At 40.4% G+C, this 12762-nt stretch overlaps 1 protein-coding gene and 1 long non-coding RNA gene across 4 annotated transcripts in view; one reads left to right on the forward strand and one right to left on the reverse strand.

Moving 5' to 3' along the window:
* Positions 1-1815: 1815 nt before the first annotated feature.
* Positions 1816-4273, reverse strand: LOC115835150. The gene is made up of 2 exons (XR_004030091.1): positions 4206-4273; positions 1816-2195 (listed from the first exon to the last, which is right to left on the reverse strand). It is a non-coding gene; the product is annotated as an uncharacterized LOC115835150 (long non-coding RNA).
* Positions 4274-4534: 261 nt separating this feature from the next.
* Positions 4535-12762, forward strand: part of ESRRG (estrogen related receptor gamma) — a 594759-nt gene continuing 586531 nt past the window's right edge. Inside the window, exon 1 of one of the 3 annotated variants that reach the window (XM_003265099.3) lies at positions 4535-4673. The gene's annotated coding sequence lies outside the window, so the exon portion shown is untranslated. The remainder of the gene's footprint in view (positions 4674-12762) is intronic. The other 2 variants (XM_030812870.1, XM_003265098.3) reach the window with 2 other exon arrangements.

A 12762-nucleotide genomic window follows, 5' to 3' on the forward strand; every position in this document is an offset into this window, starting at 1 on the left:
CTGGTAAACACGGTTGTTGATAATTTCATCTTGGGGTCTGGGTGCAGTGGCGCATGCCTGTAATTCCAGCAACTCTGGAGGTGAAGACAGGAGGATTGCCCGAGGCCAGGAGTTTGAGACCAGCCTGGACAACATAGCGAGGCCTCATCTCTACAAAAAAGTTTTAAAAAATAGCTGGGCATGGTGGCACATACCTGTAGTCCCAGCTGCTCCAGAGTCTGAGGCAGGAGGATTGCTTGAGCCCAGGAGTTCGAGGTTACAGTGAGCTATGGTCAGGCCACTGCACTCCAGCCTGGAATACAGAGCCAGATCCTGTCTCAAATAATATTTTATTATTAATAAAAAATATAATAATTTTATCTCATATAAAAAAGGGCAGTTTTGTAAAGTGTAGGGTTTTTATATGTGTGTGTGTGTGTGTGTGTGTGTGTTTTGAGACAGGGGTCTCACTCTGTCACCTCAGCTAGAGTGCAGTGGCACGATCACTGCTTACTGCAGCCTTGACTTCGGGGCTCAAGCAATCCTCTTGCCTCAGCCTTCTGAGTAGCTGGGACAACAGGCATATGCCACCATGCCCTGCTGATTTCTTCTATTTCTTGCAGAGACAGGGGTCTTATTACGTTGCCTAGGCGGGTCTCAAAATCCTGGGTTGAAGCAATCCTCCCGCCTTGGCCTCCCGAAGTGCTGGGATTACAGGTGTGAGCCACTGCAAACCATAGGTTTGAACATATTTTTGCATGGATTTTTTTTTTCCTGAGCTATCTTTAACTATACACAGGAATTAGAAACATAAACTTGGCTAACTTTACCTGAGCTCTCCAGCATTTTTTTCGCATCCTTCAAAAAAACCAGTCTCACTCCAGGCTGAGTGTTCTTGCTCTTTCTTCTCTCACACATCCTATGTCATACTTGTAAGCTTGGAGCTGGAGGGACCTTGGAGATTGGTTCAACCCTTCCTTGTGCAGTTAGGGAACTGAGGCCCAGAATGGTTAAATAATTTGCCAGAGGCCACACAGCGAGCAGTAGCAGCAGCTCCAAGATGAGATCACATATCTCCTGCCTACGGGTTCTTATTTGTTTTCCTATCTTTTTAAATGGAAATTTTAATATCTTGACAGTCAAAAATTCAAAATATAGCAGAGAAAGACTCATAAGAGCTATAAAGTCATAATAATTAAGTTTACGTAGCTTTTCAAGTACTACAATTATATACCTGCTCACCCACCCCACTCCCCATATGAAGTTCTGCTTTATCATAGAATGCTTCCCTAAATTGTTTTCTAGGGACTGTCTAAAATATGGAGAAATAAACTTGTCATTTCTTCAGCTGAAAGGATAACACTTTTGCTACATAAAACTTAATTTCTATCAATTTGAAAAGTGGCATTCTAGGTCTCCATAAGGCAATTTTATGTCAATTAATGCATCAGAAGGTATTTAATGAGAGCCAGTGTTGTACTTAGCACTATGTTAGGTAAACACAAAGAGAAAGCGGAAAAATGCCTAGTTGTTCAGAAAGGAATTGGGAAGATGAAGAGGGAGTTGAAAGATTTGACACTGGGATCGCAGTGTGAGTCAACAGAGTGTATGAGATGAACAGTGGGTGACCAGCCTAACTGAAACATGACTCAGTGATGCCAATAGTTGGAAATAAGTTTGAATAGGTAGGTAGGTAGGTAAGCAGAGAGCTTGATAGCGAGCACTCAGGGCACTTTAATTTGAACCCCAGCTGTGTAATTTTGAGCAAATTACTCAACTTCTTTGTGTCTCAGTTTCCTTGGCACAGAAATGGGGATAATAATACTTCCCTTCCCATATTGTTGAGGAGGTTTAATTGGATTTACAAGGTCTAAGCACGAGTAAAGTTTAGGGCATTGCCTTCTATGTCTTCCATCTACCTTAGTAAGCATTTTTATGCCCTTTGGTTTGGTTGGGAAGTGAAACTGAACATGCTCCAACAATATTAACTGCGGAGTTTGAACTTGAATAAGCAACAGAAACAGAGAGCGGTTCCTAGGCAGAGCTGGATTTAGAGAATCTGGGCTTAGAAAGGATCTATTCAAACTCCAGAGCTCTTGGGTACGCTGCCTCTTCTCTTTGCTAGTTGCTCAAACATCTCACTCCTGGGGAAAGAAACCACTCGGCTGCCTGAACTGGCATGTGGAGTGGTGACAAACAGCATGGAAGACATTTGTCTGAAAAAAACAAAACAAAATTGGATTTCAGAGGATTAAAGTTAGTCAAATTGTTATGGTTCTTTTGCTTTGTGGTGAGTCTTTAAAGGTCCAATTCCAAGGTTAATAAGTACAAAAGCTGGAGAACCAGGTTGGTAGATTGAATATTAACGAGTACCTCTTGGATACTTACTGGAAAGTTACCAATAACGTCTATAGTAATCCCTCCTCAAGTTCTCAATAGGCCTTTGCCCTCTTTGGAAACATCTATGACTCTGGTAACATCTAAGCACCCGATAAGACTGCACCAATTCATCCTTCTGGCATGCCAAAGGGACAGATAAGCAAAGCGAGCCAGAGAAGCTACGTCCAATTTTCAAGGTGGAAAGACACAGGCCAAGTTTTGGGATCTGGCCATCAGTCAATAGTCCTCAGACCCTCTTAGTCTAGTTTCTCCAATTCAGATCATCTGGTCTCTGCATAATTACAATATCTTCCCTGTGGAATTTGCGAATGATTCTTGGACTGTGACTCTAAAGGGAAAAGATCTAGTAAGTTACTTGCTGTTTTCATTAAACTTAGCCAACCTCTCAAATAGGTAAACTATTTTTAAACCTTCGAGCAGCTGCAGATTATTATGGATGAATTCAAAAGTTTTTCTCTCAGTTGGCTGTGCTTTTCAGATTCAAAACTCTCCTTGTGCTTAATTTTTTGCAACCTCGGCCTCTGCTGTCATCTTTTAGGAATTTAGAATTAGTAGGAACAGTGACTCCACCAATACATGATGGTGACAAAGGTCAACTACAGGCTTGGTGAAAATAAAAATTCCTAAACAAATGTTGTTACTCCAAATGGATAATTATTGATAAAGCAGAGCAAAGCATTTGCTAAACCTGGTGCTAGATACTTATTTATCAGGAATATGCCACATGTTGGGTAATACACACATTATGATTAAGAGAAGCTACATAAAACGTATCAGAAAATGTACAAATAACACAGAGTAAATATTAGAAAAAGAAGTAATCTGTGCTTTACCTGTCATGTGGCCACACCATCTAAAAATGCATTTTCATATTTGCAGAAATAAACATTAAGGATTATTCTTGAGACCACTCCTACTGATTCTGAGCATAATTATAAAAATGACAGATACAGTGAATAATTAGCAATAACATCTTTGTATTAAAAAAAAGTTTTCCTGCTGTTGTAGAATGAGTTAAATAAAACCTAGTTATCCTTCTTGCCCTTCCAGACTCCCCTGGTGGGCCAGGTGCCCGGAGCCCCCCACATTTTATGATGTGTCAGTCGAGTTTCTCAACTAGGGGTTTGGGCTTCTCTCTGGGTCCCTTTCTCTCTATTTGTCTCTCGCTCTTTCTTCCCTGCCCCCTCCCCATTTTTAAAAGGCTTTAAAGAACATCTCTGGGAGACAAAAATAGCTCCAGTTGTGAGAGGCCTACACACCGGGAATGCAACTGAGAGATGCAAGTCAGCAAGTGCGAGCCGCGAACATGAGTGTCTGGCCCTGGGTGGATGCTCCTCGCTGTCTTGGTGCCGATTCTCTGCCTGGGCCCGGTGGGTAGAAGGGAAAATGGTTTTTCAGGGTTGGGAGGTGGGTTGGGTGGGTTTGGGATCCCTAGCCGAAGGAATGGAAACCCCAGCATTCGGGCTGAGGGGGCTCTTCCTTCCCCTCCCCCCACGTTTTTCAAATTTATTTTGCCCAGGCGGGGATTGGCGACGGTCAAAAGGGAGCAGTTGGCACTGAATGTCACCCTGAAGGTAAAATGAAAGACAAAAGATGAACGCATGCTTGCTTTCCGTTTGCAGCGGCTGCGGCGGCGGCAGGAGCAGCAGGATTTAAAGGGGAAAAAAATCACACGCATATGCACACATATATACACACCCAGAGGCGTCAATTATGCAAACGCAATAATGCAATCAAATCATGACAGTGCCGGGAAATTTTTTTAGAAAAATATAGATATTTATTTTTAAAAAGAGAAACGCATGCAAACAGAATCGTGCACATACCACGTAACCACCCGAGGAGAACCTGGCAGCCTCTCTCTTCTTCTGCCAAGTTATCATTGAGAAAACAGACAGGCATCATGACGTCCTGGGTCACAGGGAGTGCGGACCGACGCTACCAAGAGAAAAGGGAGGCGCCTTGGCGCTCCGGCTAGCCGCGGGCGCCCCTCTGCCCCTCGCAGCCCGTCTCGGTGAGTGCACAGCCGCTCGGGACGCGGACCCCGGGTGCCAGGCCGGCCCCGCGCCCGCGGGGGCAGAGCTGGGGGCCGTGCCCTTGCCACCGGAGGGCCGGCCAGCACCCCCTCGCCTGCCGAGGTCGCGGGAGCCCAGTTAAAGGAGGCGTGTGTAAGATGTGCAATGTTCCTGCATGGGGGTTTTGTAGACTTTCATAGCCAAAGAAACCGGCTTCGGCTTCTTTAAAATCCCCGACGACTCACCTGATTAACCTGCTGCAGTTCTGACCCTGCCAAGGTAACTGGTCCAAATCCTTATCATCAACATCTGGAGACAGACATTTGCATCTGGGGCATTCTTTATTTGCAGTCCTGGTTGAAATCTAGATTGCTACCCCCTTCCCCCTTCACTTGCTTATAGTCTCTTGGAAAAAAAAAAAGCAACCCCTCCCTGAATAACACAACCATAAGTACTGCCCACCTCTTGTAGACTTGCCTTACCGTGACTGCAAAACTGTGAGCGTGTGTGCTGGAGACACAGATGAATTCTAATTGCAATTAGATTTGTTCTTTAAACACCCCTCCCATCCCCCTTCCTGTATAGAGACTTCAGTGCTTGGTAAAGTGGCAAAGAGTGAAGGCAGAGTTAGGGCGCTGGGACGGGAGGGGTTAGGGTGCGGGGATATGGAGCAGGGGTCGTTGGGGAGAGGGTGGTGCCAGGAGTTGAGGACTGCTGTCATGGGCTGGAAAATCCTTCTGGTGATTGCTGCTGCTGTAGTCCTAGGTGTCTCCCTCCTGTCCTCTACGCTGCTTTCCCTCCCTTCTCTCTCCCCAACCCTTTCACCTTCCCGAGGGAGTCGCTGAAGTTGCACGGAGGTCACCCGATCATCATTTAACTATTTTAAACCATCTACCTCCTTCTACCCCTCAAGTCTGTTAGAGCCTCTGCAGGATAGACCCCTGCACCCCTTGTTTGGTGATGAGAGAGTCTCAGAGACAGAAAGACACAGAGGGCAAAGCTCCCCTCCTCCCTTTCTTTTCCCTTCCGGCAACCTTTTCCAAGCTGCACCCTCTCCCCCTTTCAGAATCTTAATGAGCAATTCTGGAAGAGTCCGGAAGGGCCTGTAGAAACCCCCGCATGCCTCAGTGCTGTGGAATGATTATGTATGTGTTTATTTATTGTGCTTGCCTCGGTTATGTTGTGAATTGCCACATGGGTCTGCTTATGTTAGGGAAGCACGTTTGCTATGTTTGTGTTGTAGTACCAGAACCAGTGGCCATGCAATAAGACACAGACACACACAGAAAGCAAATGATTTCACTAACATAAACCAGAGGGCAATGTTGAAAATAGCACTCTCTTTCTCAAAAAAAAAAAAAAAAAAAAAAAAAAGAAGGAAAAAAGAAATTCTCAGCATGTGGGTTAAGAGAAGCTGTTAGGTCCATATGACCTCCTACTACCTTCAAAACACTCCTGCTTAATACTTTAAGTCAAGATCAAGAGACCTGCGGATGTTGTGAAGTATGTTTCAGAGCAGCTGAATGACTTGGTCTAGTTTTGAAGAGAAACTCTCGTTTGTTTCTCACGCTGCCCAAAGACCAAATAGGGGAGTGTGTTTGGAAAATGCCCAAATTCAGAAGCAGCAGGCGAGAGAAAAAGAGTCGGAAATGTCTTAGAGAAAAAGACAGAAAAATGGGATTGAGGAGTGGTTTCAGGGTTCTCTCTCTTTTTTTTTTTTCCTGTCCAGCAGATTTGATGTTGTCAAAATGAGTTAACCAACCTGAGAAACAGTTCTGTCATTGTGGGAAAGAGAGGGAAATTTGAACATTTCTCAAATCCCGAGCTGAGGAATGCCTGACAGGAAGAAGAGACATGAAAACACTGATGGAGACGAAGTGACATTGATGGGGTTTCATCTCCTTCAAATAGAAAAAGAATCAAGTATATAAGGAAGCAGGCCTGGATGATCATTTAAGCGTACATTTGTCTGTTATGCATGGCTTTGTTATTCTTACTAAAGCAATTCTCATAACTCTTTAAACTCACATTAAGTAGAATTAAACGTGTGTATATTGAGAATGGTATCATACAGCACATAAAACTGTCCATTGACTGGGGTGATGAATGTAGATAGAAGATCGTTCCTTTTCTTTAATAAATCAAAATAGCATCGAAGTCCTCGTGCATGGTATATACTGAAACCTGCTGGTCTTCTTTACCGGGAATTGCCTGGGAAGCCAGGGGAGTTTGTGATGGGTGTTGCTTTAACAAAATAGAGCAGATCAATCGATTAGGTTTCCGTGTGTGCTGCTCAATTTATTCTGTAAAATTTTTCCAGAAATTAAAAGGTTACCAAGAGAGTACCATGTTCCCATCTCTGACTGAGCACCACTTATTACCGCAACAGTATTTCAATATTAAGTGATCTTCAAGATATTTCAGCTTTCATTTTGAGTTCTGAATGTGAATCAGCATGAGAATGGCAGTGCAGCAAGATAAGGTATAACTAACCCGGCAGACAGCTGAAGGGCTCCTAGGAAAGTGTTGCTGAGAGGAATATCTGGGGCTGTTCTCAGTAACCTTGTTTACAGGGACATTTCAGTTGCAGCTAGAATTTTAGTGAAAGCCTGTCAGAGGTAATGGGCTTATGTTTGAAATGGATCCTAAGTGTCTCTTTTTTCTTCTGACAGACATGCTATGCACCTTAGCTGAACACTCAAGACAAAACTTTTCTGATGCCCTATGACATTTTCTAATGCAGACAAATCCTTGGATGAATGTGTCATAGGAAAGGGGGTTATTTATGAAGTTCTCCTTTTGTTTACAGATGTGTCAATACAAGTAGCTTTAGTCTTTAAAAAAAAAAAAAGTCTTGTGTGCTTGACTCTGTTAGATGCAAAACAAATAATATCCAAGGAGGTTAAAGTATGCCTTACAGATTGACCTATGAAATTGGTTTCAATTAGACATTGAAGGTGTCATTATCCTAGTAAAGGGGATTTGTGATATAATATAGAAATTCCGTATTTGTTTCGAAATTGTTGGAAAAATGTGGGAATAGAAAGATTTTGAGGGAAATGCCAAAAGCCACATTAATGAAGAAAAACACTGTTGAGATACTTTTGAATAATAGATAGGATATGTAATGGTCAACCACAAGATAAAATTTTTACACAGTATTTTTATGGCTTTAAATTGGGTGCATTGTAAACTAAGCTTACTACGCTATTAAGGCATTATACTTTTCAATTATTTAACATTTCTGGCCAAGCTATCTTCTGTGGTCTTTTTCTGTACACATCAGAAATGATGCGTACAGTAGTGGTTGTTTGTTGTTAGTGCGAGGACTTTGTGATGGAGCAAGCTTTAATTTAAACTTTTAGAGACAATATTATGAAGAATGCACAGAGGAAAAAGAATGTTATGGATATAATTTGAGCCCTACGAAATGGGGATAGCTACAGCATTGAAATGTACCTAATATAATTTGAGTTATTCTCACTAAGAAACCTTGATGGTATCTGCCTTCTAGGTACTGTGCTTTTGGAAATACTATGTATCCATTTAAATGCAGATCTTCTCTTTTCTCCAGGGAGCAGTTGGTGAATCTTTCAATTGAACCATGGGTATGATAAAACCAACTGAAAATTTTTCCGTGAACGATAGAGTCTGTCGTTTTGAAGTAATGATTATCAAGTTTCATAATATTGTGATTTTTTAAAATTCATTTAAAATGTCTTTATAAAGTCAAAATAATGTACCGGGGCTTCTTGTGCAAAGGAAGAAGTTTTCTCTTGTCACTTTGTTGTCAGTTTGTTAAAGCTGTGAAATCATATGGCTTTGCAATTCAGTTTTTAGGTTGGCACTGCCATCCCAGTAGAGCAAGTAGGCTTTAAGAATCAGAGCAAAGAATTATAAGTAAGTTATACTTGTTCTCATCCTCTCATGCTAGTGGATGAGTGTGTGGTGCTGTGGGAGAGTTTAAAGATCTTTCTCAGCTGGGCACAGTGGCTCACTCACGCCTGTAATCCCAGCACTTTGGGAGGTCAGGAGATCAAGACCATCTTGGTCAACATGATGAAACCCTGTCTCTACTAAAAATACAAAAATTAGCTGGGTGTGATGGTGCGCACCTGTAATCCCAGCTACTCAGGAGGCTAAGGCAGGAGAATGGCTTGAACCTGGAAGGTAGAGATAGCAGTCAGCCGAGATGGTGCCACTGCACTTCAGCCTGCGGACAGAGTGAGACTTTGTCTAAAAAAAAAAAAAAAAAAAGAAAAAAAGAAAAGAAAGAGAAAGAAAAAAAAAATCTTTCTCCAGAACAATCTTTAGATAATTTTGAACCTAATCTATAATACGATGTTTGTATTGGAATTAGTGGTGGTGCCAAAAGGGAGAGCCAGAGCCCACAGGGCCTTCTTTTAAGAGATGATTGCAGAAAGTAACACAGCTTTTTGAAATAGAAGGTCAATACACACAGCCTTATGGTTCAGAGAACTAGAAAAATTCTTACAAACCTTGAAGCAAAAATTCTTGGTAGTATTTTCCTGATAAAAATTTCTGTGAAATTATTGCAACTCTTTATGTCTATCACACAGAGAAGGTAGTTTTCTTTTTCTTGGAGGTTAGATACCATTCATTTACTCATCCTTGATTCACAACCCATTGTGAAAGGCCACTCTCTCCTTAGCTTGCCCCCTGCACTGTACTGGGGATAAATCTCATCTCCCATTCCTCTTGGACATGTATACCATATACAGATGTTTATTAGTATATTTATAATATTATGCTTGATAATACCTATAGTTGTGAAGAATAATCATTTATAGTTTTAAGTCAGGCCTTTAATTATATTTTTATTATGAAAGATACTTTGTTCATTTTAACAAGGTAATGATCATAGTTATCACACATACAAAAAAGATTGAGTGTGTTTGGAATACCTGTGGTAAAATGCAAGATACTGGGGAGTCAAAGATATTTTATTTATTTATATGGCTGTTTCTTATGGTGTATCTGCTAAAATAAATAACCTGGACACTTAAAAGGATGTTAACAAATGAATTTTCTCATTTTACTTTCCCTATACAAACAAATTTTTTTTAACTTGGAAAATATGCATGCCTGACAGTGATTGTTTACTGGTTTGAAGATTTAAATTCAGGTTGCCAACATTATGTGAAGTATAGCAAAACTTTTGCATTCCTATTCTGATACATACTAATGGAATAGGATAAACCATGTTTCCAGATATCTACGTTACAGAGTGGCTCATTTAAATTTGGTCTCATTCTAAGATATATTAGATTAATAAGTCTGATTTTATGACCAGTGTAATTTACATTCACAAATACCTATTTTTATTAGCACACTTATGGGTTGTAAGCAAATTTCCATATATGTTAAATACTAACAACAAGAATAACATTTGTATAGTGAGTTACAGTTTATAACCAAAATTATCTACAAGCTGTTCTTTAGAAGAATATTTATTGCACTTTCTTCCTTAAGGAGGCAATCAGTTTTTACATTGTAAACATTATTTGAAAATAGATCCTTTTGTCAGAGTTCCCTCCCTTCCTTCCTCTTTCTTTCCTGTTTCTTGTTTTTTTTGTGTTTTTTTTTTAATCCATTCTTCCGTTTTTCTTCTTTCCTCCCTTAATGGGGAAAAAAAACCTAATGACTTTTTTGGTGGAGCTTGTATAATTGCTTATCATACATTTCTACGAAAGAAGTAGATGTAGCAAGCAATCCCACATGATTTTTGGAATATATCTTCTGCTCACCAGTGTTCTTGAGGAAAATGTAAGGTTGCAGAAATCATTTCATGCCCTGTATGTTTTCAAACATAAATCAGGAAAATTGTTAGCAAGTTATAGCTTTTCTTAGAGACTGTAGCTATAGTACTATAGTAAACACGGGCTATATATTTTTCCAAGTTATTATGTGTGGAGAGAAATCTGAAGTTGGCTATTTAGATGAACAGTTTAATTCAGTTATTAGAAATTCATTTTCTATTTAGTATGAACATTTATTTTACCAAGGTTGCAGAATTGGGATATAATGCCTGATGATGCTTTGGCCCAATCACCTTCAAAGTTAGAACTGTGCTCTTTGTAGCTAATGTGCATACTAGCAGATGTCAGTCCTCAGCTAAAGGTTACTCCAAATGGTGCTAAGCTGGGTTTGTAGTACAAGCTAGTTACCCACTTCATCAGAGGGCAGTAGTGAACGTTTGTTTCTTCATTTCTAAAATGAAGGGGTTTGACTCGATGGTCTCCAACTTACTTCACCCCTGCGATTCTGAGTTTAGTGCATGATTGATAATGAATCCATCAATTAATCATAAGCCTATTTATTTCCTTTCTATAAACTAACTATTTACTTAAGTATGGCCTTACGCCATGACTAGAAACATTAGTATACAGAGTAGTAAATGAGCTCAGTATCTGTGGTTTGGAATGAAAGCCTCATGAAATTTAGAGTCTGGTTTGCATTAAAATTTTTTCACTGTAAATCAATTAGTAGATATTTAAAACACTTTTTTTTTGGTCTTGCAGAAAACAATCTTAAATTCTGATTAGTTTCCTAGGCTAGACCATAAAAGCCCATTGTTGCTTATTGGAGTGAAATAGTATATTATCAGTGATGAACAAAATGTAAAGAACAGTTCTATTATGATACAAGTGATAAGCATAACACACAGGCAGTAAAACAGAATGACAGTCTATCATTTATCTAGACTTGCGATGGTTGATGTTTAAAAGCATGCACATATAACAGGAAGTTTAAAAGAGACAGAAATGATTGCAGAGTATCTGAAAGTGATTCTTAGAAACTTTCGGGACTTTTTGAGGCTAGTTGCAAAGTATATGGCTTTTTTTCCCCTGATATACTGAAATATTAGCAGTACTTCTAAGTTTATCACTTGTGATAAGATGTGGCTTTTGACACCTAAATTCATTGAACAGGGGGAGTGAGGAAAAATGGAGACAGAAAAAAAGCTATTCTCTGAAGTAGTTGGCCAAGTTGTGAGAGAAAGAAAAATGGAAGCAGTTGGATGAAGAAGAGGGTGAGGTGTGTGTGTGGGGTGGGGGTGAGGGATGGGGATAAGGGTGGGGAATAGCCTTGTCTGTATTTAACTGAGCTGTGAGATGTGAAGCCAAAAGGAAAAAGAGGCAAACTAGTGTGTGCACATATCCCCTGAAGGGAAAGGACAGTGTGTTTTGAGAAAAGGCTTTGGAATTAGAGCTCTGATTTCGAAATCTCTACTGGATCACTTACTGCCTGTATGATTTTGAGAAATTATTTAATTTTAATTCTTTGAACCTTCATAATTATAAAAATGTGAATAACAAAAGCATCTGTTTCTCAAGATGGAAATGAGAGTGGAGTCAGACTCTTGAGTATAAAAGTGCTTATAAATGGTAAAGTTACTTGGTTTCAAGTGGTGAAGAAGAGTCATTGGGTCCACCAGTTCTCTGTGCTGAACAGATCTGGCCATTCTGAGGTGAATTTGCTCAGCTCCAGAGTGGTCTTTGGTTGGTACATTTCTTGTCTACTGTAGAACAAACATTGTGGTTGGTACTTTACGTATTACTTCAGGGAGGAAGCAGGAAGTAGTTGCTGGGCAACTGCTAGTTTCTCCTTGAAGTAGTTGCAGGGCAGCTGGGCAGCTGGACATCGAAGATGGTAGCAAGACTGATAATTCTCACGTATGCAGTGCCAGTGCTTGAGCATATTTACTTTCCCTTACAGATGGCCACAGCTTGTCTAAACAAACAAGTGACTGACTTTAGAAACAATGTATTCGGTAATTGTGTTCTTTATCTCAAATATCGCCTGTCATTTGCACTTTTGCCATGACATTGCTATTAATCTAAATTTCCTGGATTTTTGTTAAGGCTGAAGGAATCATTGTTTGGTAGTAAATACTTAGAAATAGTATTATAGATTCTATTTTAAAAGATGCCCAGGGTAAAAGATTAGAACCAATGCACATAGTAAGTGCTGGGTGCAGTGGCTTACACCTGTAATCCCAGCTACTTGGGAGGGTGAGGCTTGATGATTGTTTGAGACCTGGAGTTGGGATCTGCCTGGGCAACATAGCAAGGCCCCATCTCTAAAAAATGCCAACCAACCAAACAAAAAGAACTAATGAATGTAATACATTAGTTGAAATCCAAGTTCTAGATACTATACATATCTCTTTTAAGAATATTTTTGGCCTGGCACGGTGGCTCACGCCTGTGATCCCAGCACTTTGGGAGGCCGAGGTGGGCAAATCACCTGAGGTCGGGAGTTCGAGACCAGCCTGACCAACATGGAGAAACACCATCTCTACTAAAAATACAAAATTAGCCAGGCGCGGTGGCGCATGCCTGTA

The sequence above is a fragment of the Nomascus leucogenys genome, chromosome 5 (assembly GCF_006542625.1).
Source record: "Nomascus leucogenys isolate Asia chromosome 5, Asia_NLE_v1, whole genome shotgun sequence".
NCBI classification, from domain to species: Eukaryota; Metazoa; Chordata; class Mammalia; order Primates; family Hylobatidae; genus Nomascus; species Nomascus leucogenys.